This window comes from Delphinapterus leucas, chromosome 10, assembly GCF_059928025.1.
Source record: "Delphinapterus leucas isolate spDelLeu-1000000601 "Yukka" chromosome 10, BTC_Dleu_Yukka2, whole genome shotgun sequence".
In the NCBI taxonomy this organism is placed as follows: Eukaryota; Metazoa; Chordata; class Mammalia; order Artiodactyla; family Monodontidae; genus Delphinapterus; species Delphinapterus leucas.
This window is the reverse complement of record NC_143138.1, coordinates 69,381,823-69,398,321: the sequence shown is the minus strand read 5'-3', so window position 1 is coordinate 69,398,321 and position 16,499 is coordinate 69,381,823. Positions and strand designations below refer to the sequence as shown.

Genomic DNA, 16,499 nt, shown 5'->3' with positions numbered 1-16,499 from the left:
TGGAAAGTGCACAGACCGCCCCAGGAGAAGTCCCATGCCTGCCTCCCAGTCCCCAGGGCCCAGCAACTCCATGTGTACCAGACATGGACACTGCAGGGAACTGAGGAGCTGACAGGATCCCCCACCTGCCTGTGGGCACCTTGGCCCCGGGACCACAGGCAGCCCACTTCCTCCTCTGTGGCAGCAGCCACAAACAGTGCCAGCACAGCTGACATGGCCCCTCCCCTCCATTTATCCCCCCTCCCCCCAGTGCCAAGCCCTGGTCAGCCTGGGGGCCTAGCCCAGGCGGGCAGGATAGCTGGTGAATGCCTGGGAAGAGCTCACCTCCCACTGTGGCCCTGTCCCCTGGAGTGCCTGTGGTCACACAGCCACACCTCAAACCTCACCCTCAGTGCCAGATGCAAGCTGAGCTGTGACCCTGACCAAGGACCGCGCCCCCTTCCTGACCCAGAATGGGCACAGTGTGGTATGTGTGGGCAGGCGTCTGAGTGCACGGATGACTGGGTGAGCCTCTGTGTGCGTGTTTGAGCGTGCCTGCGGGTGAGTGCATGTGAACACGTGTGTACGTGTGTGCGCATGTGTGCTATGTGTGCAGGCACTCATGCGTCTGCGGGTATGGGTACCGAATGCGGCTCAGCTTGTCTCCCTGTGTGTGTTTGTATGTCTATGCCAGCGAGGTAGGTGAAGTTTGAGAGTAGAAAGTGGGCTGGCTTTAAGGCTAATTAATTGAACGTAGGGAATGAGGCTCAGTGGTGGGCGGGGATGGCCCCCTGATCTCACACAGCAGAGTCCCCCAGCCAGCCAAGGACACATCACCTCCTCCCCCCCAGGTTTGCAGGGAGGCTGAATAAACAGAAGACCCAGCGTAGACCCTGCCATTGTTCAGCCCCTCCAGGAAGTGAGGGCCCTGACCTCTTGCCCTCCCCTCAAGGGGGAGCCCAGCCCCCACCATCTATTCACCCCTGAGACCTGTAGGTGCCTGGCAGCCAGTAGGGGTGGGAGTGAGGGGTTCATCTGGGAGGACTCCTGGGGGAAGAATACCTTGGCCACACTGAGCACCCTCCAGTGACCCCCAGAATCCTGTTCACTGGACTTCAGACACTCAGTGGGTAACTCACACTTACCCCTGTAATGTGGGCTGAAGGAGGCAAGTCTGGCCCCAAAGGAGGGAAGTTTTAGCTTTATAAGGGGACTGAGAGAGCAGCCTTTCCCAGTATTCCTTAGAGACTCCCAGCTCACCCTGAATCTGGGGGCTGGTGATGGGGATTTAGAGCCTCTCCTCTGGCCCCAGAGAGGCTGTGGAAATGGGGGAACTGGGGTGTGGAAGAGAGCTGTGCCAGGAGCTGGGAGACCTCGTTCCATTCCAGCTCAGTGTCCAACCCCTACAGGGCCCAGGGCAAACCTCAGTTTCCCTTCGTGATGACGAGGACAGCCTGAGGCAGAGAAAGGGGCCAAGGAAAAGCTGATACATCTACTCTCACCCTGGCTCAGACACCACCTCTTCTCGGCACCAAACCACTGGTGGGCCCCAGGCCTCTGAGCTCCAAGGCCAAAGCCTTCCCTGGGCCCGAAGCCAGTTCTAGGCAGGGAGCTCTCAGGGGCAGGGCCAATTGCTACCTGCTCTGGGTGCCCAGCCCCATACCCAGACCAAGGGCATGCTGTGTGTTCCCCCACTCCAGTCCCAGGGCAGAAGGGGAGGAGCCCAAGGAGGGCGGTCATCCCTGTACACTGTCCATCTGCCTAAGAGGACCCCATCTTACCTGGGGCTCCTGGCTCCCCTTTGTCCGTAGTCCTGGCTCCTGCTGCCACCACTGCCACACAACCACCACCAGAAGTAGGCCCACTGCCCTCACCTGGGCCAGTTCCTGGCAGACCTGCAGGAACAAGAGAAAACAGATGAGCTGGGAGGCACCACCAAACAGGCTCTTCCCATCAGTCAGCCCCAGCATGGCTGACAGAGGCCCAGCTCAGCCTCGTCTGGTTCTGAGACCTTGGCCTCTGTGTACGTGGCTTTCTCTTCTATGAAATGAGGTATTGGGCTTGACTTTTCCAGGGCACTGGCTATGTGTCCACTCCATGCTTGGAGTCAGAACACTATGTCTCAGCCCTTGGAGCATTCCCAGACTACAGATACAACAAGAAAGCTGTTCCTAATCCTCCTGTCTTCAAGAGCCTGCCCTGTGGGCTTGGAGACCTAGGGTGCAATCAGGTACCACCGCTTTGTGGCCTGGGGCAATTCCTCTGAGCCTCAGTTTGTCTCATCTTTAAAGTGGGGAGACTACATCTCCCCAGATGGTACTGAGGCTCCAATGATGTGGTGTGCCAGCTGCTGTGCTGAACTCACACTGGGAGTGCCAAATGAATAGTGACACTTTTTTATTCTTTGTTTTGCACCTTGTAGTTCAGGTGATTCTCACATTACTGTTGTGCCCATTATACAGCTGAAAAAATGGAGGCCCAGAGAGATCCTAGAAGGAAGGAACAGCAAAGGCAACAAGGTGCCCTGGGTCTCCTGGCTGAAAGGCCTGAGCACTTTTTCTGCAGGCCAGCCCTCCACAAAAGTTTCTCCTCCCCAGATGTGAGCCGCTCCTCCAGCTGAAGACCCCCATCACCACTCCCTCAGGGCTGAGGCATCCTCGAGCTTTATCTTTTTGTCTGTGCTTTAAGTTATTTCTAATTTTAAACTCCAATTAGCTGTGCCAGCTAAATGGTGTCAGTGGCCTGCGGTCACAGCTTCGAATCACCCCCACCACTCTCTCCCCATCACTGCTGCTGAGACTGGTAGGGGGTATCATGTGGGCTCAACAGGGCTGGATGCAGGTGGGGTCTCTGTCAGCCATCTTCCCTCCACAAGCAGTCTGGTCAAGCGGATGGGAGGGGGCAAAAGATACATCACAGGCAGGAAATTGGGTTGGGACTATCTGGGCTTTTATTAGCTCCAGCTCCCAGGAGAATGGGGACCATACAGTTTGCGGGGAGGTGAGTGGTCACCAAACAAGACTTAGCATGTGCTGAGCTTTCACTATGGACCAAGGCTGTGCTAAAGGACCTCTGACACAGGACTTCTGGTCCTCACAACTTTCTCCACCCTGCAAATAAGGAAACTGCCCTAGAGAGGCCTAGTTCCCAGCTCTTGCTCTTAAAAGGCACAGTGTGTATTTGAGCCCAAATCTTTCCTGGGTCCAGAGCTCTCAGTCTTAGTCACAACACTGTGACCTCAGGTGTCTGTGAACTTGGGAGAGTAGAGGAAGGTGAGAGATGGAGGCTTTCCCCGTCTCCCCAGGAGCCAGGGCTGGGCCTGAGTGTATCATGTGCACATCCACACTCTCACAGCCTGCCATATGCATACACATACACACACACACACACATACACACACACACACACACCAGGGCTCTCACCTTCCCTCCCAGCACTGCCACCCCAGGGCACAGGCAACACACACCTTGTGGCATCCCCTCCTGCTACTGACACCCACGCCCAAGCACTCTCGGTTCCCCACAATCACAATGACTCCCCAAGCACACATCCTCACAGTTTCATACAGTCAGACTGTGAGTCTCCCACCAGTCATACGCTCAGCCTCGGCCCCAGCCAAACTCCTGTCACATGCCAGATCCCTCATACCACCCTATAGCCAGGTACAGCTGTCCAAACACCTCCACATCACACACACACATACCCGCACAACTGCCTTCTATCGGCCTGCACACCACACCCCAGCTCAGTCCACGGCAGGAACGAGGAAACCCAAGGGACCAGTCCCCTCCCTCAGCGACTAGGTCAGTCTGGTCACAGCCTGGTCAAAGCGGCTCAGTGGCAGAGAATAAGAACATGTAAGTGCACACACATACACACACTTATACAGACACACTCACACATGAGCCTGGTGGGCTGACACTAACACTGCGGGCTGTATGTACTCATGACCACCAAAACATACCCAGTGTACAACACAAGACCCTCCAGGCACATGGGGACATACATCCCAACACACAGAGGGGAGTCTGGTGACAAAGAACATAGTACACACATAGCTGCAGAGAGCACACAGAGCCTCAGGGCACTCAAAGAGGTATATACACATACACACAGGCAAGTCGCACATGTTTAAAAGGACACAGAGGGTCAAGTCCCAGACCCGGTGACAAAGAACACACAAGGAGACACAGATACACAACATACCTACATGACAGATACGGACAACTCAGCAGAGGACAGGGTCCACGCACATAGGGTACGGGCCAGAGCAGAAAGGAACGTCGCTTCACTCACACCAAATCCTTCTGACCCGGTTCTGGTGGGGTTCTCAGTGGGGCTCTCCCCTCCCCGACAAGGACGAATGGAGGAGTTGGGGAAGTGTGGCAGTTCTGACGGTGCCCACCTCCTGCCTCTTCACCCTTTCCCTCCTCCGCCTCCTCCCCTCTCCCGGCTGGGCCCCCAAAGGGGTGGCATCTGGACTGGGAAGGGGCCACTGGAAAAGGGGGCTGGGGGGGCGTAGGGGTGGGAGGGGAAGGGCAGGGGATAGTGTAGCATGGAGCCACGCCCAGCCCGGAGACAGACGGGGAGAAACACACAGAGACTGAAAGAAGAGAACGAGAGAGGAGGAGGCGCCGCGCCGGCTGGGCCGGGCAGGGTCCCAGCGGCGGGAGGCGAGGCCCAGCGGGCGGCCTGGCCTCAGCCCCCCGGTAGAAAAGTTGAGGCGGCGGACAGGCAGGGGGCGGCGAGCGTGGCCGGGGGCGCCCCTCGCGGAGGACAGGATCTAGGGGGTGGCGGGAGGTGGACTGAGGGTGGGGTGATGGGGCGCAAGGGCAGCCGGATGGGTACTAGGAAGAGGCGGACGGGGGAACACTGAGGGGGTGGGGACAGATGGTCGGACAGAGGGCCCCAGTAATTCGGAAGGGACGGTGGACCCTCGGAGGCGCGGGTAGAGAGGGGCCGGGAGCAGACGGACAAGAGCCCCTCAGCCCTTACCGCTGGAGAGAGGGCCAGACAGACGGACGGGGGCACGGAGACACCGGCGGGTCTCGGAGCGCGGCGGGACTTTCGCCGGCCGCGGCTCAGTTTCGGAAACGGGAACCGGAGCGGGGAGGGAAAGGGAGGGACGGTTCGCCCTCGGGGCAGCCCGATCCCACGTCCGGGCCCGGCCCTCACTCACCTCCGGGCTCGGGCCAGGCGCCAGGGGTCGCGGTGGCTAGAGTTTGGCTCTCGGCGCGGCTCCCGGGCGCGCGCGCGGATGGGGGTTCGGTGCGCACCCGACCCGGACGGGCCCGGTGGCCGGTGAGGTACCACCCGGGCCTCGGCGCGGCGGGCGAACGCCGGGGGTCGCTCAAGTCTTCCCGGGTCCGCAGCCTCTAGCTCCCGCGCAGCGGCACACGGAAGTGCGAGGGGGCGGGGCGGCGCGGCGCGACCTCACCCAGGTGCCGGCCCCGGCCGCGGCCCCGCCCTGGGCCCGCCCCCACGAGGGCCCGCCTCCACCCGCGGCCCCCGGGGGTCTAGCGACTAGGCTTCCCTGGCTCGCCACTCAGTGTCTGGGCCTCTCCGCCGGCCCCGGCACCCCTATTCCCCGCCCGCCATTAGGGCACTGCCAGCCCTCAGAAGGGGCCTCATTTTACGGAGGACGCTGAGGCCGGGGGGTTGGGGTGGGGGGCGATCTCCCCGCCCCACGCCCCGCACAGCAAGCCGGAGAGGCGCCGGAGGGGGTTCCCCAGCTCCCAGCGCCGGCGCTCGGGACTCCCGCCCCGCCAGCTGGCCCGCCTCGCCGGGCCCTCGCTCTTTCTCTTCCTGTTGGCTGGAGTGCGAACGCGGCCGGGCTCGGTGCCCGCCGCCAGGCCGGCTAGTCCCGGCCCTGCCCCCGGAGACGAGTGGGAAGACTCCAGGGCGGGAGGCTCTAGATGGTCCACCGCTGCTGGTCAAGTGATTCTGGGAGCAGTCCCTACCCCGATCCACCAGTATTCCTCCCTCCTGCCCCTGCTTTTCAGAGTTCCCCATCGCCTCTGGGAGGCTCCTGATCTTCCTTTCCAGACTTAGAACTTGGTTGTCTGACATAACTCATTCATTCATTTTATTCACTGGGTATCCTCTGGGCCTCAAGTCTGGGGAAAGAGTAAGGCGCAGGGAATCCATTCCCTTGCCTCCAAAGATCAGAAAACCAAACCAATGACTCCATACTCCAAAGAAACGTCACTTTTCAGAGGAAAAGAAGAGGGTTCCAGTTCCAGGCCTACCTCCTGCGGGACCATCTAGAGGACAGTCCGCACAGCTCTTCCCAGCTGAGACTTAAGGGATGAAAATGGGAGGCAATCCCTGAGGAAGCCTGACCTGATCAAGGGGCCCACAGCTAACACAGGCCATGGCCAGGACATTAGTCTTCTCAAAGAGTAAGTGGCTGCAGCTGTTACAGTGGAGTGGGCTTGTGGGGGAAATGGATGGGACAGAGTGGCTGCAGGCAAAGAGACGGGCTGGACAGGGGCAGAGGTGCTGCCATGTTGTTCAGGTGGGAGGACCCTACGTTGGGGAAGATGGGTGGGAAGAAGGGGCCACACCAAGTGGGTTACAGGGCTGTGGGGGTGGGAGGAAGGGGTGTCCAATGAGACCTCCAGGGATGGAGAGCCTGGCAGAGATGTGAATCCTGAAACTGTTTTAAGTGTGTGTCGGGGGGGGGGGGCGGTGGCGGGGGTGGTCTGGACTGGAAAGAGAAAAACTACAATGATTCTTCCCACAAATGGGAGGCTGGGGTGGGGGGCGGGCGGCTGCTACTCTACATTCCAGAAGGAGGACCTAGTTTGAAAACTGGTTATTGTCTAGTTTCCCAGCACTGGTGCCTGTCCCCTACCCCACTGGGGGAGGCTCTATCCACCAAACTGAACCTTCAGGTCACACTGGACTATCATTTGGGAAATAGGGCTTATGCCCTACTCCTCACAACCAGTCTTTTGTACACACTGTTCCCTGGGACTGAATGCCATTTCCCACCCATCCCCAAATCTCTACCTCTCTTTGTTGTGTCCATTCAAATGCCACTCCTCTGTGATGCCCAGCTGTGAATCCATGGCACTTCCCTGAGCTAAGGGACTCCATTCATTAGTGTGATTTGTGTCCTCACAAATCACACTACCCCCACCCCATGGCTTCCGTGGGGTTGGGCTGGAGGAAAGGGGAGCAAGTTGAGCTTTAGGTGACTTTTGCTCATCTGGGATCAAGTTTCCCTCCTGGCTCCTCCCTCCAGGTCCACAGTGGCCAACCTAGCCTCTCCCTCAACATCAACAATAGGCCCAGCCTGTGCCAGGGATCGCAGGAGGGAGGGCAATGGAGGGCTGCCTCTTGGGGAGCTCCAGGACCAGCCACCAGACCTTTGCTCCCACACCCCAAGGTTCACCTTGGAAAATGGAAAAGAAGAATAATCGCTATCACTGATGGAGCTTCCCCAGTGCCAGGTCCTGTGCTGGGTACTGGATGTGTGCAATCTGATCAGTCCTCAAGGCACTTTAAGGTGAAGGCCACTATTAGGGCCACTTTTGGTGATAAGCAAACTGAGTCTCAAGGAGAGATGAAGCCACTTGCCCAAGGATTCACAGCTAGAAAATGGCAGAGGTGGGATTCAAACCAAGGTCCACCTGGCTCCAAAGTCCAGGGGTTCTCAGTCTCAGCACTACTGACCCTTGGGTCAGATGATCCTTTGTTGTGGGGGCTGTTCTGTGCATTGGAGGATGTTTAGCAGCATCCCTGGCCTCTACCCACTGGATGCCAGTAGCACTCCCCTCCCTTAAGTCGTGACAGATAAAAATGTCTCCAAAAAGGGAACCCTCCTACACGGTTGGTGGAAATGTAAATTGGTGCAGCCACTATGGAAAACAGTATGGAGGTTCCTCAAAAAAACTAAAAATAGAGTTGCTATATGAGGCAGCAATCCCATTCCTGGGCATATATCCAGACAAAACTATAATTTGAAAAGATACAAGCACCCCTATGTTCATAGCAGCACTATTCACAATAGCCAAGACATGGAAACAACCTAAATGTCCATCGACAGATGAATGCATAAAGAAGATGTGGTACATATATACAATGGAATATTACTCAGCCATAAAAAAGAATGAAATAATGCCATTTTCAGCAACATGGATAGACATAGAGATGATCATATTAAGTAAGTCAGAAAGAGAAAGACAAGTACCATAAGATATCACTTATATGTGGAATCTAAAATATGGCATAAATGAACCTATCTACAAAAGAGAAACAGAGACATAGAGAACAGATTTGTGGTTGCCGAGGGGGAGGGAGGTGGGGGAGGAGTGGATTGGGAGTTTGGGATTAGCAGGTACAAACTATTATATATAGGATGGATAAACAAGGTCCTACTGTATAGCACAGGAAACCATATTCAATATCCTGTGAAAAACCATAATGGAAAAGAATATGATAAAGAATGTATAGGGCTTCCCTGGTGGTGCAGTGGTTGAGAGTCCGCCTGCCGATGCGGGTGACACAGGTTCATGCCCCGGTCCGGGAGGATCCCACGTGCCGCAGAGCGGCTGGGCCCATGAGCCATGGCCACTGAGCCTGTGTGTCTGGAGCCTGTGCTCCACAACGGGAGAGGCCACAACAGTGAGAGGCCCACGTACCTCAAAAAAAAAAAAAAAAAAAAGAATGTATATATATAAATATAAAAATATATGTATAACTGAATCACTGCTGTACAGTCAAAATTAACACAACATTGTAAATCAACTATCCTTCAGTAAAATAAATTTTTAAAAAAATGTCTCCAGACACAGTCAAATGCCCCCTAGGGGGCAAAACCACCCCTTGTGAGAGTGAGAACCACTACTTTAGAGCAGGACTGGTGTTGCAGGAACAAGAAGGATTTAAATTAGACACCAGGAAGCACTTTCCTGGCCCTCAGGATTATGCAGACTCATGAACTCAGGGGCTGTGGGCACACACTAGCTTCAGCCAATCTTTCTCCTATGGAGATTCCAAGGGGAGGCGAGATGTCCCCAGAGAAGGGCAAGGGGCTGAGGCTGTGCAGGCCACACTGTGGCCAATGCAGAGAAAGGATGCAGGTGGGTTTCCCTCTAGAGACAGGTCCTGGGACCAGGGGACCCAGGGAGAACAGGCTTGTGTGAGGTCCAGGGAATCCAGGCCAAGCTCGGATGGAGCCACTCTGCATGTCAGAGTTGCCCTTTGGTGCCACACTGGGTGGGCCAGGGCACAGTCCAGGTGAGCTTGCTTCTGTGCCTCCACAACCTGACTGGTACTGACCTTAGAAGGGCCTGCTGAGGCTTGGGAGCAAGTCTTGGCTGTGTCACATGCTAACTGTATGACCCTGGGCGGGTGACCACACCTCTCTGATCCTGAGTTCTCACCTGTGAAATGGGCTGATGACAAACCATCATGGTGGTTAAGTGTTGGGTGACATGATGTGTGTGCAGTTTCAGCCAGGGTGGGCACCTGGTGAGGCTAAGCTCACACTGGCCAGGGGCACAGGTAAAGTCACTTTGCCAAGTCACAGGCTGTCAGCCTCGGAAGAGCCCTTGTTAGCCTCTCATGATATGGGGCATAAATCCCCATGCAGGGCTGGGTCCATAGCAGCCACCCAGAAGTGGTACTTTCCCTTTTCCCCTATCCAGGTTTGCAGCCAAGGAAACAGGCCCATCAGAGTTAGCACTGAGCAGTCTCCAGACTCCTACCCCGAGCATCCACCCAGGGCTGTCCCCCTGCAGGCTCCCTGGAGGGTTAGTCCAGAGGATCGCCAGCCTGACCCCTGCAGCTTCCACCCCACCCAGAGGCCATTAACCCTGGGGGCCCTCAAACCCCTCCACAGGAAGGCCAGGACTCAGCCAAGCAAACTGGAAAAGGCCTGGACCTCCCTCCATCTCTGGGGCCCACTCACCTGAGGGGGCAGGACAGGGTCCCCCACTTGATCCCTGCCAAGAGTTGGTCCTTGTTCCGGCCTCTCTGCCTATGCTGCCTCTGTTTCTGCTTCTCTGTATCACCATCCCTGTCCCTGAAGCTTTGGCTGCCATCACCATCCCCATCACATCCAGAGCACTGGCCTGACCAAGGGAGAGTGGGCTCATGTTTCTGGAGCAGAAGGCCTAGGCCAGCAGGGATGGTGCTCCTGGGCAACTGCTGGGGATGGCAGAGCCTGGATGGGTCCTGTTGGGGGTAGTGCATGCAGGTGAGAAGGGCACTTGGAACATGGTCCAACCTGCGGCCATGCCTCAGGTCACCAAGATGACCATGGGCAGGGATTTCAGCCTCAGGCACTGGGTAAGCAACAAGTAAGGGAAGTGGCCTTGCGGGTAGTACCAAATGGTAGGGAAGTGCCAGGTCAGGGGCCTGAACAGGCCAAGTTTACATCCTGGCTCCACCCTGGACCTGTGCCGTAACTGTGCCTCACCTTCCTCATCTGTGGAATGGAGAAGAGAACAGTAATATTGGCCCGGTGGGTGGTTGAGAGGATGGAAGAGATCAAGATTCTGGGGCACTAGGGGCAGAGCTCAATCCATGCTGGTGTTAACTACCAAAGAGTTGGTGAGGCCGGCTAATGGTCCACAAGTTCTGTCCTCAAAACATCTTTGTTTGGGTGAAACTTGAGAAATACTTGCGGTAGACAAGGGGAAGGTGCTTTCTGGGAGTTCAGGGCACAGGGCTTTCCCCGGGCTCTCACAGAGCAGGCAGCCCCTGGACTACCCCAGTCCTGCACTGACCACCGCACAGCCCCTGCTCTTCTGAGTCCCCTCTTCGGGCTCCTCTACTCCTCTGCCCACCAAAGGGGTGTGGATGGGCATTGGTGTTGTCAGGGGCAGTCATGGACTAGCAGCTATCCCCTGGCACAAAGACCCAGGTGACCCCCCAGCTCTCCAGCATCACCCCTACTCCCCCATCACCCGCACGCAGCAGCACGCCCTCTGGTAAGATCTGCCAGGTCTTACACTAGGCTCTGACACCTGCGGAGTCGGAGGGGCTCTGTCACCCACAGGGCGGGGAGGGCCGCCGGCCTCAGCAGCTCCCTCGCTCGCTCACCTGCCTCAGTCTCCCTCCGCAGCGGGCAGCTCACCGTGCCCAGCTTGGCCGGTGGGAAACGGGGGACGGCGGGTAGGGGCGGCCTCGCCCCCCAGCAGCGGCTGCGGCGCATACGCCCCCCGCAGGCACGTCTCCCGCGTTCCGGGCCCAGCCTAGCCTAGCCCCGGGGAGACCTTTCCCAACGGCGGACGGAGGCGTCCGCCTCGCCACGTGACTCAGGCCCGGCTATAAATGACCCGGCTCTATTCCCGGGTCGGGCCGCCACCTGGAGGCTGGAGTGGCGCCGCCTCCTGTGCCCGGGCGCTGGGCGGTGTCTTCTCCTTGCCCTTCGCTGCTGGCTCGGTCCAGGAGAGTCAGGGAGACTTGAGCACGCCCGTTTCATGGATGGCGCAACCTAGAGCCTGGGCGAGAGTGTCGTCCAAGGCACCAAAGCCTGACCCCTGGGTGGGAGGACTGGGGCTGGGGGGTGGCGGGTGGTGAGAGATGGGGAGGGAGACTCACAGAAACCTAGAAAAGCAATGAAGTAATGACACACATTGGCTGTTCTGATGAAAACCAGAGCAAATAAGGAAAATAATGACAAGTTTACAGAGAAAAGTAGAGATTTCTCATAATTGCACGGGTAATTTCATCTCCTCAGACAGACCTACCCTCCACACTGTTGTTGTATCTTAGAAATTGTCCTACTGGAAGGCACAATCCGGGCAGGCTTTCTGGAGGAGGTGACTGTGAGGGGGTGACAGAGCAGTCTGGGGCTCAGGACCCCTTAATCATTTTACCCTAAGACCAGGATGAGGGATCCTAGGCTCCTGACCCAGCCTTCACCCAGGGTTTGCTAACAACTCTTGGCAGGGCTGTGAGCAGGGGCAGTGAGCAGTGCCTGGAGAGAGAAGTGGTTGGGCCAATTGGACCAGCAGAGCCTGAGCAAGGTACTTGCGCAGCCAGCACCCTCCATCCTGGGTGTGCTCATGCTGTGCTTTGCTCTTGAAGATGCCATGCGATCAAGCTCTTAGCCATCTAACAAGGCCCCATGCAAAAGGTCCTCCTCTAGGGAGACTTCCAGATTCCTGTCTCTAACTAAAGAGGTCCTCTGCTTCCTATGAGCCCTCCCCTCAGTTCTAACCCACTCCCATCCCCTCTGTCCAGGGCCTCTCCTGAGGCACCAACCACATGGTGCAGACGCTCCAGAGTAGGAAGAACTAGCATGCAGCTTCCACACTAACTCACTGTGTGACCTTGAGCAAATGCCAGCCGTCTCTGAGCCTCAGTTTCCTCACCTGTAAAATCCCCAGCCCTTGAGGCTGCTCTGAGGATGGATTGAAATGCTGGCTGCAGAGGGCCCAGCCCTATGCCCAGCACTAGAAACAGTCAGCTGGGCTGTTCATGTCCATCTCCCCGAGGCTGCGAGCTCCCTTGGCAGACATACGCCTCCTCCTCAGTGCCCAGCAGCCTGTGGTGGGCAGAGACAGAGGTTGCCAGGTGAGGAGCCTCCCCAGGGAGCTGAGTCTCACCCTTAGGCTACTTGCCCACCCCACCACCTTCATATGCCTGGGCCTTGCCTCTGCCCACAGGATTCTGCAGGAACGGACTGTGGCCATCTTGGCCACAGCAGCTAGGCCGGTGGCCAGGCTGCTGGGCAGGCCTGGGCAGCAGGAATGGTGAGCCCTTGGAGCCAGAAACACAGCCAGTTCCCAGGCCAGCCCCTCAGGGCCTGTGCGCACCAGGCAGTCATCCCAGGGCAATAGAGGGAAGAGTGGCAAGGCTGGAATTTCTGGATGGGGGTGGCATTTGGGTCAAAGGCTGGGATATATAATCTAAGTCCTCAGGTGGGGCCCATGTGGGACCCTTTACACCCTCACTCTAGGCCAGTGGGGTGAGGGCTCCAGCTAGCTGCCTCCAGCTGTACCAGGTTTCCCCAGGTGGGCACTGGAACTGGGGCCTCAGCTTCAGGCCACAGGCCTAGGATCACAGGGAGATTTGGGAGCCTTGCAAAGAAGATGAACTAGACTTTCAACTTGGCCTCAGGTTTCACAACCTGGAAGCCTGGGAAGTTCATGCTGATGTCTGCTGTAGCTCTACTGTGTTGCAGAGCAACCATGCTGGTCTGTCCTTTGGGGTGGGAAGGTAGCTTTCTTGTGTGGGGGGCCACTCTTTGCCTCGGGAGCAGCTCTCTGGAGGGAAAACAGAAAGGATGAGGAGGGAACTTGGGGAAGTGTGAGTGGGTTTTAGTGCTGGGCAATAGGGGTTGTGGTGGGAGTGTTCTGTGAAATCTGGCTTTGGGTTCTTGTGTGTCCACCTAGGTGCCGGCTGGTGTGCACGTGTGGGGGGCTGGGGGGTGGGGATGGAGGGAAGCTGGTGGCAGTGATGCCCAGTCTTCCCTCCTGTTCCTCAAGCCCCCTCCTTCCACACCACCCACATGAAGCCGCCGGAATCTAGAAGAGAAGACTCCAAGGAAGCCTCCGCTGCCCACCAGGCTCTTGAGAAGCCAGGCTGTGGCCAAACCGCAGCCTCTGTGGGGTGGGTGTGGTGCATGGCATAGCCGTGCCACAGGGGACGAGAAATGAACTTTTCTTCCCTCAGGCAGAAGCTTTGCTCCGAGAGAGGCGGGGAAGGGACAAAGGAACCCCAGCCCCCGAGGTGGATCCAAGTGGGCCTGCGCTGGGCAGCCTCCTGCCCTTTCCCCACCGCTCAACCTCCACCCCCCACAATGTCGCCACCCCAGCCAGGCCTCGGATCACTATGGAAGTGTGTACAGGTCTTTGTCCCCTTGGTGCCTCAGTATCCCCATTCTTTTTTTTTTTGGCTGCACTGCACAGCATGTGGGATCTTAGTTCCCTGACCAGGGATCGAACCCACCCTCCCTGCACTGGAAGCACAGAGTCTTAACCACTGGACGGCCAGGGAAGTCCCTCAGTCTCCCCATTCTGACTTCTCCATTCTTTTGCCCCCACTGCCGCCGCCCTGGGCCACCAGTGCCTCTTGTCTGGCCACCTGCAGTCTTCTGTACTCAGGACCCCAGCTCCGCACCCCCAACAATTCTTTTTTCTCACAGGAGACACACACCCCTCCTGAAGAGTCCAGGACTGCTCAGTCCCAGCCCCGAAGTGACCATGGGTCTCTCGGGATAAAGGACAAAGTCTCGACATGACTGTCAGGCCCAGCCTGGTTCAGCCCTGCCTCCCCAGCCCCTGCCAAGCACCCCAGCTCCTGTGAGAGAAGTTTCTTTCAGTTCCTACCAGACAACCTCCTGCAGTTTCTCACCTCCAGGCCTTTGCCCATGCTCTTCCCTTTGCAAGGTGCACCATGCCTAGCTAACTCCTTCTCAGTCTTCATATAGCTTCTAGCTTAGTTACCACCTCTTCCAGGAAGCCTCCCCTAGCCCCTGTACCAGGTTAGGCAGAGCTCAGACATCAGGGCAGAGTGTGCCCTCTCTCCATGGGGAACACCACCACGGGGGGGTTGGGGGATTGTCCTTCCACCTCCCCACCCAGGCCTGCCCAGCTTCCAAGCCCCAGCGCAATGCTTTACCTCAGCCCCCAGGTGTCTGAAGAAGAGAGAACAGGGTGACCAGCAGGAAGTAAGGGGACAACCGGGGGGGGGGGGGCGGTGGTTCTCAGGATGACTCCTACAGCTCTGGCCCACCTGCCCTACAGGGCCTCCCCTGGGAGTTGGTACCATCAACTGATCCTCCAGATTTGCCCAGGGCTTCCAGGGCCTGGGGGACTTGGCCTCTCAGCTGAGCCCCAGCTCAAAGGGAACACTAGCAGCTGAGGATGGGCCCGGCACCCTGGGTCATGTCTGATGGGAGGGAGGCATGAAGTGAAGTTTCTGGAGAAGGACAAACCTCTGGGCTGGGGTGGGCCTGAGCACACACAAGTAAGCGAGTTTGTGTCGGGGTGGGGATTGTAGCAGAATGCAGCTAGAAACAGGCCCCCGATGGGCATGCCTGAAGAGGTGCCTGGCAAGCACTGTGAAGCTGGAGCCGCATCCTGCGGTGCCTCTGACTTGCTTCAGAATCCCAGGAGTCCCCTCTGCCCCTCCAGTCCTCGATAGCTCCAGCTATACAAGACAGGCGACAGGATGGGACGTATTAAGTTATCACTAGGATGATACTGGGCCCTGCCAAGGACAGGCTGAGCAGTTCAAAACAGCCTCTTGTTTAGTGCTTGGGGCAGCTCCAGTTTACAGGTGAGGAAACTGAGGCTCAGAGGGGTGAGGTCACCACCCAAGGCCACTCGGCAGGTCAGGAAGAGGCGGGCCCCCAGGTCTGTGTGAGGTCGCAGCCTCCAGCCTTTTCGCAGGAGGACCTGGTGGCTTCAGAGGCAGAGGTTCCTAGTAGTTAAACTTGGTCTCTGGGTTCCCCTCCCAGCTCAGCCCTCACTGGTTGTGTGACCTCGGGCAGGTAGCTCAGCTTCTCTGAAACACAACGAAGGGTGATAAGAGCCCTAGCTCTCCGTGGCCATGAGGATTAATTGACCCAGTGAGGGTAAGGAGGAGGCCACTGCCTTCCCTATTCCATCTCTCCCTCCTCCCCAAGTCCGCATGAGGACATGCTGGGAGCACGGACAGGAGTGGGCCACTCTGGGGGTTGCAGGCATCAGGTTCCGCAGTTCCACCCAGATACATTCTTCTCTTTACCCCTTGGCTAGGAACCTCCCCCAGGCACCATGGCGAGCCCCCCAATTGCCATCTAATTGCCTCCACCTGGGTAGAGCAGGCATTCTGATCCCATCCCACAGAGGAGGAAACTGAGGCTTGGGTAAACACCCGCCCAAGGCCACACAGGTTGTTGGAGGAGAATGAGGCAGGAGCCCAAGGCCTGGCTTGTCCATGTGTCCTGCAGAGAGCCCCTGCCCCTTCCTTAGACAAAGGCAGGATGCTGTGGTGGGGACCGGCTCTGCTGCCCTCCAGTTGGTTCTGACAGGGGCATTGTCAGGACAATTCCTCAGGAAACTGGAACGGAGCAGATGTTCTGCCTGGCTTAGGCCAGGCCCAGATGGCAGCGTGGACTTTGGCCAGTGTCCCCACCAGAGGAGGGGATGGAGTCCAGCATGATTTGGGAGGCCGGGCATCTGTTTTCCTCTGCCTGGCAGGGATGCTGGGCTGGAGCAGCCGCATGCCTGGGTGACTGCCCTCCAGTGTCCCCTCTTCCCTTCCACGTGCCTGTGGGGTTCCCAGCCCACAGTGCAGCCCAAGCCCCTGAGCCTGAGCCTCCTGAAAAGGGCCTGTCCTTATAGGTTGTGTTGAAGGGCAGTGGCCAAGCTCAGGAGGCCCAAGCCTGAGACCAGGAGTCCCCTGGCCATTGGGGGTGGGCTTTTGCTGCGAGTTCAGCCACTCAGTTGTGTGACCTTGGGCAAGTCACCTCCCCTCTCTGGCTTCAACTCCCTTATCTCTGAATGGGGTTGTTTATAGCCCCTCAGAGGTTCAGGGAATGTAGACAGAGGAGGGTCTAGCACTGTGTCTAG

General features: G+C 57.6%; 1 protein-coding gene across 4 annotated transcripts in view; it reads right to left on the bottom strand.

The window, feature by feature from the left end:
* The window catches only part of PRKCD (protein kinase C delta), a 65,886-nt gene extending 60,513 nt beyond the window's left edge, over positions 1-5,373 (bottom strand). For 2 of the 4 annotated variants that reach the window (XM_022572864.3, XM_022572865.3), the window contains exons 1-2: positions 5,159-5,371; positions 1,761-1,874 (exon numbers count right to left, since the gene is read on the bottom strand). The gene's annotated coding sequence lies outside the window, so the exon portion shown is untranslated. Of the gene's footprint in view, positions 1-1,760; positions 1,875-5,158 lie in introns of all 4 variants that reach the window. The other 2 variants (XM_022572868.3, XM_022572866.3) reach the window with 2 other exon arrangements.
* Between the last annotated feature and the right edge of the window lie 11,126 nt (positions 5,374-16,499).